The following is a 17,694-nucleotide window of genomic DNA, read 5'->3' as shown; positions in this document are numbered from 1 at the left end:
TCCAAACGGAATAAAACCAAAGTGAAAAACAGTTAAAAACAGCAGAAATGTGAAGCTCTGCAAACACTACCACACATTTAAAAACAAAATGAAAGAACTAAAAATCCTGGGGAAATAAAAAAGCCTTCACCTGGCGCTACAAAAGACCGCAGTGTAGGTGCCAGGCAAGTGTCTCTGGGGTGAGCTTTCCACAAGAAGGGTGCCTCCACTGAAAAGGCCCTCTCCTTAATAGTTATCCACTTCAACTCATTCAGCAGGGGCACCTGGAAGAAAGGTCCCTGAATATGATCTTAGTGTCCAGGCGTGATGTATGGGCAGAGTCATATCTTCAGGTAACCTGGTCACACACCTGGTCCCCATTTCTCTCCCAAATGCCCCCAAATGAGTCATTCTGTGGTATTGTGGGTAAAAAAAAATGGCTACCAGCACAAAAAACAGTGAACCAGTGTGGTGTAGCGGCTAGAGTGTTGGACTGGGAGTCGGGAGATCTGGGTTCTAGGCCCCACCCAGCCATGAAGCTCACTGGGCAAATTTGGTCCAGTCACAGACTTTCAGCCCAACCTACCTCACAGGGTTGTTGTTGTGAGGCTAAAATGGAGAGGAGGAGGATTATGTACGTCGCCTTGGGTTCCTGAAGGAAGAAAAAAGGCAGGATATAAATATAATAAATAAATAAAATAAAAATGTGATGGCTGCCAGTAGGTAACTGTGTCATCCTTTAAAAAATTTTTACCTGCAATGCCTCAGCACTCCCAGCAAGGTACACGCTTCAGGGCCACCACAAAACTGTACAAGAGCGTCCCTGACCCCGTTAGACGGCATATATTTCTGAGCCCCCTACAACCCTGGAGCCAATCCGTGTCATATTATGTAGAGGAAAGCAGTTACGGTCGCACAGGAAAGGCAGTTCCATGTCTGGATTCACAGGAATGATCATTACACTGTGGTAGCATTTAATAGTGTGGGTGGTCCTGACAAGACTGAACGAATCGGTCCAAAAATGTAGTTTGTTTTGTGTTTAGCTCTTTAAAAAGTTGTGGTATATGACACTGCGGGAAAGGTCTTGTTTTGTTATGGCAGTATAGAATGGGGGTTTTGAGGAGAAAGGAACGTTTGCTACGTTCGCACTTCTGGCCTGAACATGTCTTGCGCTTCTGTTTATGCCCCTCTGTTAATGGCTCCCAATCCAATCAGTATAGGGATTAAGTCTTCATGGTATTAGCGGCACAAGGAGGAGGGTATTTGGAGAGGGGGAGCAATGAGGGATATTGGCAGAAATCCTAGTATTTGCTTGGCGATAGCTGATCCATCAGGTTCACTTTGCAAAGGACAGGGAAGATATATGTGATTCTTGCTGCTTTCCTGCAAAATTTCAAATGAGGCTTAAGCAGGGCGTAATTTCTGAAATGATAGGTGCTGGGTCTTAAGGCTACCCTTTGTCTTAGTAGTCCTGCTCCCTTAATCCTAGAGGTATGGGTTGGTGGTGGTTACGGGGGGGGGGGGAGGTGTTGATAATGATCCACACGTTCAGAGGCACCTTCCTCTGCTCTTCCACATCCTCCAGGGCTGATGCCTTACACTGGAAAAAAAAGGCTCCGGGTTGAGTTCTCCTCGGTCAGTGGAGGATGTTCCAGAACTCAGGATGTTCCCAAAAAACATCGAGATGGCAATAACTTTGGGTCCGAAAAGAGGGCAAGTGCTGCCCAGAAAGAAATCATCAAGTTTTAAAAGCAAGCTGCCTCTGGGGCACTGCGTACAGGCAGAGGATGAGATGGCTAGATAGCATCACGGATGCAATGAATATGAACTTGAGCACGCTCCGGGAAAGAGCACAGGACAGGAAGGCCTGGCGTGCTGTGGTCCATGGGGTCACGAAGAGTCGGACACGACTGAACGACTGAACAACAACAACACCGTTGTGTATAGAATCTGGCTTTCTAAAAAATCCCTGATTAAAAAAAAAAGATTAAAAAGAAAAGAAAGATTTTAGCCCTCATGCTTATGGGGGGAAGCACTTTTTGTTGTTGTTGTTGAAAAAGCGCAGGCAGTGCATGCCTCCTTAGCTGGAGTCTTAAGAGCATAAGCTTCCTTTGGCACTCTAAAGCTAAGAATAAACTGGTCAATTGGCCTGCATAATCTGTGGATTAGCTACTCTTATGCTCCCGTGTTTGGTGCTGGGCTCCTGCTGGCATTGCTCTGCCATTAGCCACAGACGTCAGAGCACACGGGGAATAGGTTGCCTGCTCTCTGCCATGCCTTGGTGTCAGTGGGATGGTAGTGGCAGTATCGATTCTTCTTCTTAGTCGTCTTCACTAGGGCTTAGGTTCAGAGGACTGGAGCACAACACATGGAAGGTTGCATTTCTGCTCTTTACTTCTGTCTCCACTCCTGCCTATGGCAGCTGAAGCTTTGCACAAGTTGAGAGAAGTTGTGCACATATATACCCCTGTATTTTTAATGTTATTTATGGGGAAGCCAGAAGTAATGATAAGAACATAAGAAGAGCCCTGCCGGATCAGACCAAGGGACCATCTAGTCCAGCATTTTGTTCACAGAGTGGCCAACCAGCTGCCCACGGGAACCCACAAGCAGGGCATGAGTGCAACAGCACCCTCCCACCCATGTTCCCTGGCAACTGGCGTACATAGGCTCATTGCCTCTGGTACTGGAGGTAGCACATAGCCATCAAGACTAGGAGCCATGGATAGCCTTAGTTAAACTATGGAATTTGCTACCACAGGATGTAGTGATGGCCACCTGTTTGGATGGCTTTAAAAGGGGGTTGGACAAATTCCTGGAGGAGAAGGCTATCCATGGCTCCTAGTCTTGATGGCTATATGTGGTGGAATATGAGCCAATAGAACCCCAGAGCAGTTCTGATTCTGAGGAGGATCAGCAATCCGTGGGAGAGGAGCCAACTCATCCCTCACAGGCACAGCAGCTGGCAGAGATTCCTCCTGCCGGCATTCCTGAGATAGATAGTGACCTGGGCAGTGAGAAGTGCGGGAGGGGGGCTTGCTAGAAGCTTGACGCAGACACAGGGCGCGACGAGTGATGGAGGGCACGGAAAGGAGGCGTAGCGCCTGTTTGGCACGCAAGCAATGGCCGCCTCCTGTGGACCCAAGGGAAAGAGGGAGGATCTCTCCGTAGCCCATAAGTTCAGGGTCTTCAAGTGATTCTCCTTCAAACGGGGATCAACTGCCTATCCAGAGCATAGGCTACTCTGCTGTTCATTGCTTAGTCGCTGGTGATTAGCATCTGTAAGAGTCATTAAGCTGTAAAAGGATTAAAGCCTTGAAAAGAATCCTTTCATCTGTGTCTTGAGTTGGCTATTGGAATGTACTGAAAGAGGCCGCCAGGGCGCTCCTGACAGCATGCTACCCCCAGTATTGGAGGAAGCCTGCCTATGTACACCAGTTGCTGGGGAACGTGGGCGGGAGGGTGCTGTTGCGCTCATGTCCTGCATGTGGGTGTCCTGTGGGCAGCTGGTTGGCCACTGTGTGAACAGAATGCTGGACTAGATGGACTCTTGGTCGGGTCCAGCAGGGCTTTTCTCAGGTTCTTATGTTCAGTTGTTCAGCTTGTACTCAGTCTTTGGGGCAGGTTTCTTGTCCTTTGCCATGCCTCCTGCAGCAGCCATGTTGTGGTGGTGTCCAGGACAGTTTCTCAAGTTGCCAAGTGTGCCTGCAGTCCAAAGAGGTTGCCTCGCCCTGGAGTAGGCTAAAGGTGTGAGGAGGGGGAGCGCATTAGCCGCTCTCCCCGCCTCATGTGTTTCTGTAGAGGGCAACTTTCTGAAGAGGGGCCTCTCTTGTATGTGATTTAAGATGCTGATTTCACAGTGTTCCAGATTGTGTAGAGAGTCCCCAAACACGTAGAGGGTGACGGAAACTTATTTTTCTTACTTCTGAGTAAGTGAAGTGGGAGAATTGTGGCAGGGCTGCCCCAGTCTTTTGTGCGTGGCTGCAATTTTATTGTAACCTAAACCTTCCAGTGAGGGGCTGACTCTGAATTCCCCAGTGCCACAGTCTCAGCTGTTCGCCCACTGCTGTCGCTTTGCTGAAAAGCGGCATCTGCTTCCCGTACTGCATCAATGCTTTGCTTTCCCTGGAGCAGAGTCCCAGGGCATATCCTGAGCCCCTGGGAGATGGAGTCGCTAGGCTAGCCAAGTGACCTGGTTTGGCCTCTTGACCCGGATTTGGCACTGCAATGGCCTCAGGGAGTCTGAGTCACTGGGGCTGTGGCCCAGATCTCCACATCAAGGGGGCACTGGTTGGAAATAACCACCTGCCCCAGCCTATACCCCTCCTAGCTGGAGGTTCCAGTGACCAGATACTTATTTGACATGGGGGGCGGGGAGAGGAAACTATCTCTGGGGTGGCAATATTTCAAGGTAAAGCAAGTTATTTATTAGGTATTGCAAAGTAGTATGCAAACTTTTGAGTTCACCAGGGCTCTTCTTCAGGTTGGATGTCAAAAAAGCCCCCAGGAAACTCCAAAGAGGCAGCTGGGAGAACAGAGAGAGTTGTGCTTGATGGAAGCCCAAGTCTGCTGTTGGTAGCCATTTCAAGAAGGTGTTCTGCAGACTGAATTTGGTTTAACTTCTTTATTTATTGTCCTTTTCAATTGCCCAATAACCCAAGTTCTCTGGGTGGTGTGCAATACATTAAAGGTGTATAGTTTAAATATTAAAATGAAAATACAATAAAAACATTGCATAATAAAACCAAGATGAAACCAGCAGCAAAGAATAAAACCATTGTTGTTCAGTCGTTAAGTTGTGCCTGACTCTTTGTGACCCCATGGACCATAGCACTCCAGGCCTTCCTGTCCTCCGCTCTCTCCCAGAGTGTGCTCAAGTTCATATCTATTGCTTCGGTGATGCTATCTAGCCATCTCATCCTCTGCTGTCCCCTTGTCCTTTTGCCTTCAATCTTTCCCAGCATCAGGGTCTTTTCCAGGGAGTTTTCTCTTTGCATTAGGTGGCCAAAATATTTGAGCTTCAGCTTCAGTATCTGTCCTTCCAGTGAGCAGTCAGGGTTGATTTCCTTTAGGATTGACTGATTTGACCTCCTTGCAGTCCAGGGGACTTGCAAGAGTCTTCTCCAGCACCACAGTTGGAAAGCATCAATTCTTCAGCCTTCCTTATAGTCCAGCTCTCACAGCCTTACGTTGCTACTGTGAAAACCATAGCTTTGATTAGACGGACCTTTGTCGGCAAGGTGATGTCTCTGCTTCTTACTATGCTGTCTAGGTTGGCCATAGCTTTCCTCCCAAGGAGCAAGCGTCTTTTAATTTCATGGCTACAGTCACTGTCTGCGGTGATCTTGGAGCCCAAGAAACTAAAATCTGTCACTGCTTCCATTTCTTCCCCTTCTATATGCCAGGGAGTGATGGGGCTAGATGCCATGATCTTAGTTTTTTTAATGTTCAAACCAGCTTTTGTACTCTCCTCTTTCACCCTCAACAAGAGGCTCTTTAGATCCTCTTCACTTTCTGCCATTAAATAAAACCATTACAGCATCATAAAGCCAAATTAAAAACAGCAGCAGAAGAGAGTACTGAAAGCATTAAAAGCAGTTCTTATAATACATTGGAGAGTAGAAAGGTGCCGAAACCAAGCGCTGAAAAGACCATAATGTAAGCACCAGGCGAACCTCTCTGGAGAGAACATTCCACAAATGAGGTGCTACCACTGAAAAGGCCGTCTCTCTTGTAGCTACCCAGCTTTCCTCAACTAGCTGGGGCACCCGGAGAAGGCCCTCTGAAGATGATCTTAGTGTCCGGATAGGTTAAATATGGGAGGAGACATTCCTTCAGGTAACCTGGCCCCAAGCCGTTTCGGGCTTTAAAGGTTAAAACCAGTGCTTTGATTTGGGCCCGGAAACAGATGGACAGCCAGCACAGATGGAGAAATACTGGCATAATATGAGCACATTGTCCAGTCCCAGTTAGTAATCTAACTGCCCTAGTTTGACCAACGGAAGTTTCCGGACCATTTTCAAAGGCAGCCCTCATGTATAACGTGTTGCAGTCATCCAAATGGGTCACACTGTGCTGGATGCAAAAGAGATCTTGAGCTGCAGCAAGGCTTGCTGGTACGAAGGAGAGGCGATGGCTTGCCCTTTGAAAATACAAGGCAGCAAGTAATTGGGTCAGATGTCTCCAAATCTGCTTGCCAGGGGCAAGTGACTTATGGGCCATGGCGAGTAGATCCCTCGATCCCTACTGTACAGTTCTCATTTCCACCACCATTTTTGAGCAGGTGAGGAAGAGCAGGAAACAAAGCCCTATGAGGAGAGACTGAAAGAAGTGGGCATGTTTAGTCTCGAGAAGAGAAGACTGAGGGGAGATAGGATAGCGCTTTTAAAGTACTTGAAGGCTGTCACAGAGAGGAAGGCCAGGACCTCTTCTCAGTCTTCCCACAGTGCAGGACACGGAATAATGGGCTCAAGTTGCATGAAGCCAGATTCCAGCTGAACATCAGAAGAAACTCCCTGACTGTTAGAGCAATACGGCAATGGAACTGATGACCTAGGGAGGTGGTAGGCTCTCCCACACTGGAGGCCTTCAAGATGAGGCTGGACAGCCATCTGTCAGGAATGCTTTGATTTGGACTCCTGCATTGAGCAGGGGGTTGGACTGGATGGTCTTATAGGCCCCTTCCAACCCTACGATTCTATGATTCTACGATTCTGTGAAGTCCCTTAGAGCTGTCTGCTGTTTCTTACCTTCTTCATACTCCACGCAAATGAGAGAGAGGAGGGGACCCCTGCCTTTCTCTCATGCCTGCTATGCATGCTGGAGGAGGCTGGGTGTGCGTGTATAGGAAGAGGGCTAGTAAGCAGGGGTGGTGCTAAGTCTGGGCCTGTGGGACCACAACCCCGGATTTATTTCCTAGTGCCTTGAGTGGCCACTGATGCCAATGGAAGTTTTTTTTTCTCAGCTTAATTGCCCTGCAGGGGGGATTTTCAAGGGGTTTACTGCAGCTGGGAAGGGAAAGACTAACCCCCTCTTCACACACTGCAGTGCCTTTCACCCCCACAGGGCAATTAAATCAATTAGGGACCCCCCACTTTCCGCTGATCCCAGTGAAAAGATCGGGATGATGGGAGGTCTAGTCCAAAACATCTGGAGGGCTTCAGGTTGCCTACTCCTGTCCTAACTGAACCAGCTTTCAGCATCTCTCATGTTCACCAAAGGAATCTTGCATCCCTGCCCAGTGGCTGACCAGTCTTTCGTTATTTGTTTGTTTGCTTGCTTGCTTGCTTGTTTGTTTATTTATTTATTGCATTTATACCCCGCCTTTTTTCCTCTTGCAAGGAACCCAAGGCGGCTTACGTTCTCCTCCTCCTCTCCATTTTATCCTCACAACAGCCCTGTGAAGTGGGTTGGGCTGAGAGCCTGTGACTGGCCCAAGGTCACCCAGCGAGCTTCCGTGGCTGAGTGGGGACTAGAACCCGGATCTCCCGGCTCTCAGTCCAACACTCTTGCCACTACACCACAGCCCACCACCTCCCGAGTAAGCCTATTCCAGCATCCAGTGGCTCCTGCCATTAGATGTTTCTCCAAATGCTTAGCCGAAATCAGCTTCCTTGCAATTTCCACCCATTGGTTCTTGTCCTGCTTTCTGGAGCAACAGAGAAGAAGTCAGTTCCATCTTCTGTGTGACAGCACCCCCATTATCATTTCTCCCCTTAATCTTCCCCAGGCTAAACATACCCAGCTCTTTCAACCATTCCTGGTAGGACTCGGTTTCCAGACCCTTCATTATTCTGGTCACCCAATCCCAGCCACACTGTAGTTTGTAAAAGTCTTTCTTAAAACGCGGTTCCCAGAACTGGGCACAGGGCTCCAGACTAATCTGAATTTTACTTCCACGCTGTTGTTATCTCCTTGGTTTCCTGGCCTCTGCTCTCTAAACCTGCAGTCGTATACACACTTACCTGGGAATAAGTCCCTGTGAGCTCAGTAGGACTTACTTCTGAGTAGACATGTCTAGGATCTGCTGTAAAGCTGCCTAGCCTGCCCTCCTCCTTTTCTTCCACCTCCCCCTTTTGTTTCAAGGACCTGTATGAGGCTTTTATCCCTTCCCCAGCCAAGCTAACCTTTCACTTAGCCACATAGAAGTAACACTGTTTGTCAATGTTCTGTGGCTGACACCTTCAGCTGAGCTTTTAGAATGTAGGTGAACGTTCTGTGACATCACAGTAGCTCAGCAAGTCATAGAGGGGGCTTGCAGACAGGCAACAGAAAAGAGTTGGGGCTTGGCTTTCTGTATACAATATTTTAAAAATGTGTTACTCACCTCAAGGCCTTGGAAATGCTGTGGGTCAGTCGTCAAAATAAGAAGACTAACCATTTGTCCTCTTTGGTGCGTGCCTTCCAGGTCCTTGTATGAAGAACTCAAGCAGACAGCCAGCAGGGGGGAACTGGCTACCCTGACGGCGTGGCATTCGGTGTGGCAGAACCAGGTTGTCTTTGCAAGTAAGTGGAGCCTGACAGCTGTGCCTTAAATTTGGAGGATGTGGATGCAAAATATTCTTATCATCTGGCCTGGTTTTTTTTAATGTCACAACAACCCTGTGAGGTAGGATAGGCTGAAAATGAGAGTGGCTTGCCCAGCAATGAGCTGTATGGCTGGGAAGGGCTGTGGCTCAGGAGACCTGGGTTCAAGTCACCTCTCAGCCATGATGCTCAGTGGGCGACTTTGGGCCAGTCACTGACTCTCAGCCTAACCTACCTCACAGGGTTGCTGTGAGGATAAAGATGGAGAGGAGTCTCCTGTGTTCCTTGGAGGAAAAGTTGGAAATATAAATTAACAAATAAATACATAAAAGGAAATAAACGTCCTCATTCTTAGGGCACAGTCTGTCCTCCAGACACTATTCTGGGGGTGAAATAAGCAAATTGTTAACCTCTATAATAATAAAGCTGGCATCGTCCAGTGGTACAGAGTTGGCAGGGCTGGCGTGCATACGCATGGAGAAAGTATGTGCAAGGTCATTGACTTTGGGGAATTTGAGACTGAACATGTGTCTCCTGAAAGATTCGTTCAAGCAGCAGTTGGGCAGTGAAGTGGATGTCTCAACTCTGCCACCTGAGGAAGGGCTGTGGCTCACTGGTAGGGTGCATGATTTGCATGCCAGAGGTCCCAGGTTCAATCCCTGGCATCACCATGTACGGGTGGATAAAAGACCCAATTTTAGGTAGAGAGACGGGATATGAAGTAAATAAATGAATAAAATATGGAGAGCTGCTGCCGGTCAGTTTAGACCAGGGAGTTGTGGCTCGGCACATCTGGAGGACACCAGTTGAGGAAGGCTGGTGCAGACAATGCTGAAAAAGATGTACCAATGGTCTGGTTTGGTATAGGGCAGCTTCCGGTGTCCCTATTTAAACCAGCCCTTTATTCAGAACCATGAGGACTGGAAACTTACTTTATGTTTAGGGGAAGGCTGCATTGACCGGGAAATTCAAGAACTATACTCATGTCTCCTGAAGGATCCTTTCAAGGGGCAATTTCATTGCCAGTGAAATACATCTCCTGACTCTTACCACTTTTCCTTTAAGGAAGGGCCATGACTCAGTGGTAGAGCACAAGTTGTGTATGCAAAAGGTCCTGGGTTCAATCCTCATCATCTGAAACCCTGAGGAAGAACCACTGCCAATCTGTGTAGACAAGACTGAGTTAGATGGACCAATCTTACATGAAGCATTTGTTGTGTGCTTGTCATTCCCTATTCACGGGGGTTTATGGGTTCTTTTCATGATATTGTGACCCTCCAGTTTTGCTTCTTTTTGCACACAACACGTTCCATGAGTTTTTTTAGAGCAGGAAAAATGGAATGTTATTTCTGATGGTGAAAGAAAGTGCGATTTCCTCTTGTGTATTTGTGCTATTCCACTATACCACAGTGCCACCTAGAGGTTATGTAGCAGAAAAGCAGGAAAGGAAACTCTCCTCGTGTAGTACTGGGATCTCACTTCTGCGACAAAACAAAAAGTAGATGCAACGGATTAACAGCCTTGTGCAGAAAAGCCCGCACTATAAGACTGCTTCCTAGGTTCTTTACAAATAAAACGCTAAGCACAAATTGTGACCACACTTTGGGTAAAATGTGGGCATATAAATGAGCCATAAAAATGTGCTTTGGGGACCAGATCTGCCCTGAGATAGAGGGTAGAGGAACAACTGGTTGGCTGTCCCTGACTTAAAGAGCAAAATGGTACAGATTTAGGGGTACTATTAAAGGACAGTTGTTCATATTTCTGCTAGTAGGTGTGGGAGGGATTGACATGGATTTCTTTGGGTGTTGTTGTTCTGCCTTGGGCAGTGATGCAGTTAGGATGTAATAGTCTTATGGTGGGTGGGGGGGAGGCCCTTTAGAAGGCCATGTGTGTTCCTTTAAGCCCACAACTAACATTTCTCTTCCCCTTACCCCAACCACCATTCCGTGCTTTACATCTGCTTCTGCAATCCTGTTTTCCAACTCGATTAGATGATGATGATGACGATAATAATACTCTGAGCAATTTTGCATTTTAAACTCACTCAGATCATAGCACCATCAGGACTGCAGGAATAAAATGGAGTTTGCTTCTGATGCCCTCGTCACCTGCTGCTTTCTGGGTGGTTGTATTGGGGCCTTGTGAACTATGGGGTCCTAGATTTTGGGCTAAGGCTGAGACACTCACTTCGGGCACCAACTGGACCCCTTTTAGGCTCTTCTCTGTGGTCAGAAACCCGTTTTGTGCAAAAAAGAGGATGAATTTCTCTCACTCGCCCCAGATGTGCGGCCCCTTCTGTGCCAGCATACCGCAGCAACCTGGGCTCTGTCCTGCTTTGGTCCTGGTGCCAACCGTAATGGACTACCTGTCTTCAGAAGCCACGGCATTGATGGATGGAGCTTCTTAATGCAGGGGCTGCAGACAGGAGGGCACCATCCCACGGCTGCGTCTTGGCAAGCAAAACAACAGCCCAAAGACTCAGTGTTGTTAAATTCAGATTCTGCCTTTCCTTCCGTCCATCCGTCCATCCTTCCTTCCTTCCCTCCCCCCAACCCCACCCCAAATTGCTCGAGGTGGCTGCCAAAATTTTGAAAAATAGCACCGCAAGTTTTGCAGTAAAAAGAATGGTAGGGATATTTATAACTGCATCTAAATATTCTTCTGTTTTTGATGAAATCAGTGGAGATTCACCTCCCTCCCTGCCGCACCATCTCAAAAGCTCTTTGTGATGAAGGAATCCTTCCCACTGCCTGACAGGATTAGACATCAGCAGGCCAGGCTGTGTGACACGGGTGCAGAAGCTCTGGCGTTCTCCGGAATGCCATATCTCCTTTCCCCCGACCACCAGTCCTTGGTGTTTTCCTGGCTGTTGTGCAGTTTCCCCCCCATTCTAAAAGGTCAAAATGCCTCTCCTAAGGCTTAGCTACTGGCATGAAGAGCTTTAAGCGAAAATAAACTGGTGTTTTGGCCCCACCCCCTTTTGCCTTTGGCCCCTCCCAACACTGGAATGTGGCCCCTGAGAGACTCTCTGGAATAGAATGCGGCCCACGGGCTGAAAGAGGTTCAACACCCCACGTGCTCCATCATTCTTGGATGATATTTTTTTAAGGCTTAGTCACAAGAACTCTGTGAGGTGGGATAGGCCAAGAATGAGAGCAACTTCCTTGCCCATTGTCACCTAGCCAGCTCTGTGGCAGGGAAGGGCTGTGGCTCAGCGTCCGAGCCCCTGCCTAGTGTGCAGAAGGTCCGAGGTTCAATCCCTGGCATCTCCAGGTAGGGCTGGGGAAAACTCCCTGTCGGAAACCCTAGAGCAAGGGACCCCAACATGGAGCCTGTGGGTGCCATGGCGCCTGCAGGCCCTCTGTTGGCACCTGCGAAGGGGTCCTCAACATGGTGCCTGTGGGCACTTCTTTGGCTTAATTCCCGTGTTTTTAATATACATACATGGATGTGTATATATGTGTAGCAATGAACGTATATGAAATGCCTGTATATGAAAAGATAACTTTCAAGCAATTATACATAGCCTTGCCATTTCTCTCCACTCAATCCCTTTCTCTCCTTTCTCCATCACTAGCCTTCTTCTTTCTCCCCTTTCCTGGCCCCTAGCCTTGGTCTTTCTCTCCCATTCCCCCTTTATCTTGCTGTTTCTCCCTTTCCCAGCCTCTAGCCTTGCTATTTCTCCCTTTTCTCCATCCTTAGCCTTCTTTCTCTCCCTTCCTAGCCCCCAGCTTTGCTCTTTCTCTCCCATTCCCCCCTTTATCTTGATGTTTCTCCCATTCCCAGCCTCTAGCCTTGCTATTTCTCCCCCTTCTCCATCCTTAGCCTTCTTTCTCTCCCTTCCTAGCCCCCAGCCTTGCTCTTTCTCTCCCATTCCCCCGTTATCTTGCTGTTCCTCTCCACTCCCAGCCTCTAGCATCATTATTTCTCTCCCCTCATCTCCTCACTTCATTGTTTTTCTCCCCTTTCTACCTTCTAGCCGCCTTCTTTCTCATCCCTGTATCCTTTTGCCGTGTTATTTCCCCCTTGCTCTTTCTCCCCTGCTCCACCTCTTCAGCTCATTTTTCACTAGCCAGGCCCCCACAACAGCCATTATATGACTAGCTGCATTCACCATGGGAGCCATTTTGTGGTGGCGCCTACAGCAGTTTCTCAAATGCCCAAAGGTCCAAAAAGGTTGGGGACCCCCGCTCTACCCACGATACCACAGTGGCTCTCATACTCTGCACGTGTGCAGCTGTGCATTTTAGGCCCGCATCAGTCATAGCACCATCAGGACTACAGGACTAAAATGGAGTTTGCTTCCATCTGCTGCTGTCTGGGTGGTCATTTGGGCCCAGGCCTAGCAGCACCACTAGTTAGAATAAAAGCAAAACAAGGATGGTTTTCCTGGAGCATTTGGGGTGGGGTGGAGCTGGGCGGCTGTGATATAGCAAAGCCCTCCATCATCTTGAGGAAGACCAGACGGACAGGAAGCCAGACTACCGGTGGCTCCCTCAGTGAAAGCGTCAACAGAAAGGCTGCACGCTTCTGTGGCAGAGCCCATGACAAATGAGGCCTGTCTGGAGAGAGCGGATGAGAGCCATGGATGCAAAGCAGAGCTGGTGTGTGTGTTTCAGGAGCTGTAGTGCCTTCCGCCGGACACAGGCCTTTCTCTTAGGAGGCCTTTGTGAGGGGCTGTCCTGGCAAGTGAGTGGGGCATGGGTCTACACAGAACCTCCTACTCTCAACCAGTCTTACAGCGCTGCCTTTGGACATGGTTCTGAAGCTGCTCCTTGTGCAAAATGCGGCAGCCAGATTGGTAGCAGGGACCAGAAAGTCTGAGCAGGTAACATTGGTTGTGGCCCGCTTGCACTAACTGCCTGTATGTTTCCGAGCCCAATTCAGGGTGCTGGTTTTATGGCTTGGGACTGCAATACTTGGTGGAGTGCCTCTCCCGATATGAACCAACCCGTACGCTATGATCAGTATCTGAGGCCTTCTTCTGAGCGAGGATTGGAGGGTGGCAACAAAGGAGAGGGCCTTTTTGGTGGTGTCCCCCCATTTATAGAACACTCTCCCCAGTGAGGCCGGGAGTTGCCAGTAGGCCTCCGTGCTGGGGTGTGGGTCTTGGGAGGTGCCCATGACACTGACCCCTGACTAAAGCCCTGTCAATGAACTTGGTAGAAGGCAGCTTCCTGTTTTTTGCTGGAGGAGGGATTGACAGAGTGCCTCTTCCAGTATGAAACTACACATATACTACGCTCATCATCTGAGGCCTTCCTCCAAGTGCCTCCTCTGAAGGAGGTCTGGAAGATGGCAGCAGAGGAGAGGGCCTTCTCGGTGGTGGCCCCTTAATTTTGGATTGCTCTCCCCAGTGACGCCCACCTGACAACAACATTGGCATCTTGTTGGGGCCTGGTTAAGACTTTCCTCTACTCCTAGCGATTTGATGGCATATGATGGGGCTTTTTCCTTTTTTTCTTTTTATCAGGTCCTCATAGTTTTATTGTTAATTGTGTTTAATTGTTTCAAACTATTTTAAATTTTTGCACGTTAAAGGTTTTGTATTCCTTCATTCATTATGTTTTATCGTGTTGTGAATCAGTTACAGAACTCTGGCTATTAGGCGGTATAGAAATGTAATAAATGAATGAGTGACAGCTTGTCAACCTTGGTTCCTACCTGCAAGCTGAAGAAAGAAGGGAGGGGAAGATAGTATAGTGAGCAGAGCACCTGTTTTGCATACAGGAGGTTCCAAGCTCAAATTCTGGCATCTCCAGGTAAGGTTCGGAAAGACAATCCTGAGCTATGTGACTGGCGGTCGGACTCAGAGCTTTTCCACATGAGGCTGTTAATACCTTTATCTACTTTTGGTTTCGTTGCAGAATTGAGATCCGAGCTCTGCACAAAGAGCTTTTCCTTTCCTGCTTTCCTGCAACATGATCTCTAGGTGGCACTGTGCTGTAGCAGAATACCGTAAATACACAAGATGAAATCCTGCTTTCTTGCAACATCAGAAATAATACCCCATTTCCCCTCCTCTAAAAAAAACCCTGGGAAAGTGCTCTGAAAAGACAGAAGCGAAACTGGAAGATCAGGACATTGTCTAAAGAGCTGTAAACAACCGTGAGTTTGTTTCATGCGTGCACAATAAATCCTTTGTGGAGAAAAGCTCTCAGTTATAAAGAACCTTCCTATGTTCCTGTGGAGTGACCATGTACCTCAGTAGTAGAGTACCTACTTTGCATGTAGAAGGTCCCAGGTTCAATCCCCTATTTAGTTTGGGGGAAAAAGGCAAGTAAGGGGGAGCATGATAGAGGTGTATGGAACTGCTGCACAGTGTGGATAATACTAGACCCTGGGGTCATCCCATGAAGCTAAATGGTGGAGATTCAGGACAGACAAATGAAGGACTTCTTCTGGCAGCGCAGAGTTAAATGATGGAACTCAGTACCGCAAGTTGTAGTGATGGCCACCAATTTGGATGGCTTTAAAAGGGGGTTGGACAAATTCCTGGAGGAGGAGGCTATCCATGGCTGCTAGGCCTGATGGCTATGTGCCACCTCCAGGATCAGAGGTAGCCTGCCTATGTGCACCAGTTGCTGGGGAACATGGGCGGGAGGGTGCTGTTGCACTCCTGTCCTGCTTGTGGGTTTCCCATTGGGATATCTGGCTGGTTGCTGTGGGAAACAATGCTGGAGGCCTTTGGTCAGACTCAGTAGGGCTCTTCTTATCTGCAATATTGGTATTAGTAATACTGGTCAGCCTTCCAGGTTTGCTTAAGGATTGCTGAAATGAAGCACTGAAGGCTTAGAGGCGTGCTATATAACACGCCTCCACCCCCACAACATTAGTGTTGTGTTTTGAGAAAAAGGTGTCCCCAACCAGTCGTGTCCGACTCTAGGGTGCGGTGCTCATCCCCGTTTCTAAGCCGAAGAGCCAGCGCTGTCTGAAGACACTTCCGTGGTCATGTGGCCGGCATGACTGAACACCGAGGTGCACGGAACGCTGTTACCTTTCCCGCCGAGGCGGTACCTATTTATCTACTTGCAATTTCTTGCTTTCAAACTGCTAGGTTGGCAGAAGCTGGGACTGAAGACGGGAGCTCACTCCGTCACGCAGCACTCGGGTCTCGAACTGCTGACCTGCCGACCTTCCAGTCTGCAGTTCAGCATCTTAACCACTAAGCCACCGTGGCCCCGTTTTGAGAACATTTTGTGTTTTGAGAACATCCCCACAAAATGTGCTCTGTGTATTCTGTGCAGATGAGTGAGTGTGTGTGTGTGCATGAGAGAAGAGAGGGAGAGAGAGAGATTTTTTGTAACCTTTGGGATCTGGGCTGGCGCCACCAGGATCCCCATGCACGCTGGCTGTGGCCACCCCGTGCAGGATTTAAACGTTTTCCACATCGCTGCAAACTCTCTTCCCTCCATGTGCCAAAAGCTGATTTCACCACTTTAAAGAAAGAAAAAGCACTTTCCCGAAAGCTTCCGGAAAGCCAGCCGTATTAGTCTGCTGCAACAAAAACGACAAAGCATTCTGCTGCGCCTTGAAAGGCCGAGAAATGTTTTCTGGGACTAGCCTTTGCAGACTCAAGTCCATTTCATCTCCTGTATCTGAAGACTCTAGTGTAGGCAAGGTTGTGTCGTAATACATTTGTTTGTCTTTAAGGGAGCCATCCTATGCATGTTTAGACAGAAAAAAGTCCCACAGCTCCCAGTATTCCCCAGTGCCTGAAGGTGCTTCAGGACTCTGTTGCTTCTCCTAAAAAGTTGCAATGGAGGTGCGCTGGAAAGAATGGGAAAAGGTCCTTTGGAGAGGGACAGTAGCTTAGTGGTGTAGAGTACATGCTTTTGCATGCAGAAGATCCCAGAATTGGGTAGCAGGTGCTCAAAAGGGCCTCTGCTAGGACCTTAGAGAGCTGCTGCTAGGCAGTACAGTGACTACTGGGCTAGATGGAGAAATAGTCTGGCCTGGTCTCAGGCCAGGACTCCTTATGTCCTAATTCCTCCTACAGCTAATCATTTGTGGGACCTCTGAGCAGGGCCCTTCCTGTGTTGGAAGGGGCTGCAGTTTGGCGGTAGAGCTTTTGCTTTGCATGCAGAGGGTCCCAGGTTTGATCCCCGGCACCTCTAGGTAGGGAGATCAAGGGGCTGGAGCAACTCCCCTATGAGGGAAGATTGAAACATCTGGGACTGTTGAGCTTGGACAAAAAGGAGGGCAAGAGGAGATGTGATAGAGGTGTACAAAATTATGCCTGGTGTGGAGAACGTGGTCAGGGAGACATTTTTTGCCCTCTCTCATTATATTAGAACCCAGCGGGGTCGTCCTATGAAGCTGATTGGTGGGAGATTCAGGGCAGATAAAAGGAAGGACTTCACACTGCACAGAGTTAAACGATGGAATTCGCTACCACAAGATGTAGTGATGGCCACCCATTTGGATGGCTTTCAAAGGGGGTTGGGCAAATTCATGGAGGAGGAGGCTGCCAATGGCTACTGGTCCTGATGGCTATGTGCTCCAGTCTCAGGATGCCTGAGATGCATCGGTGATGCATCTGAGATGCATGCACTCAGGATGCCTGTGTGCATCGGTTGCTGGGGAACATGGGCGGGAGGGTGCTGTTGCACTCCTGTCGTGCTTGTGGGTTTCCCGTGGGCAGCTGGTCGGCCGCTGTGTGAACAGAATGCTGGACTAGACGGACCCTTGGTCTGATCCAGCAGGGCTTTTCTGAAGTTCTTACGGCTAGGAAGAAATCTTGCCTGAAACTGTGGAGAGCTATTGCTGCCAGTCAGTGTTGACCATACAGCACTAGATGGACTGATGCCGTGACTCAGTATAAGGCAGCTTCCCATGTTCCTGTGGATCTCGGCACCCAGGGATATTCATCCAAGGGAGAATGTAGAGTTTATATCCACTCTATAGAGTTTATATCCAGAGGTGACTGTATCCCACTGGTTCTCTGCTCTCCACCAGGTTTCTGTAATGCGCACTGTGGCCAGGTTTTCCTTTAAAATCAAGCATTCAAGCTTTCCCATCTAGCACAGCGTTCCTCCCCAGATGCTTCTGGCGTGTGCATCTTTTGCTGTGGGACGTTGGCCCCTTTGATGGGCTATTATGTTCTACCATGTGCCCCTGGCCTATTTCCTCCCTTTCTACATTTGGGCAATCAAAAACATTTTCGTCTTCATCCCTTTGGGATGA

The 17,694-nt window shown here is 48.6% G+C and overlaps 1 protein-coding gene across 1 annotated transcript in view; it reads left to right on the top strand.

The window, feature by feature from the left end:
* The window catches only part of SPTBN2 (spectrin beta, non-erythrocytic 2), a 127,113-nt gene that overhangs the window by 8,380 nt on the left and 101,039 nt on the right, over positions 1-17,694 (top strand). Inside the window, exon 2 of the mRNA XM_084824567.1 lies at positions 8,387-8,484. The gene's annotated coding sequence lies outside the window, so the exon portion shown is untranslated. The remainder of the gene's footprint in view (positions 1-8,386; positions 8,485-17,694) is intronic.

The sequence above is a fragment of the Heloderma suspectum genome, chromosome 17 (genome assembly GCF_057233095.1).
Source record: "Heloderma suspectum isolate Gila_16-S chromosome 17, 16-S_ref, whole genome shotgun sequence".
NCBI lineage: Eukaryota > Metazoa > Chordata > Lepidosauria > Squamata > Helodermatidae > Heloderma > Heloderma suspectum.
This window is presented reverse-complemented; position numbering and strand designations above follow the sequence as displayed.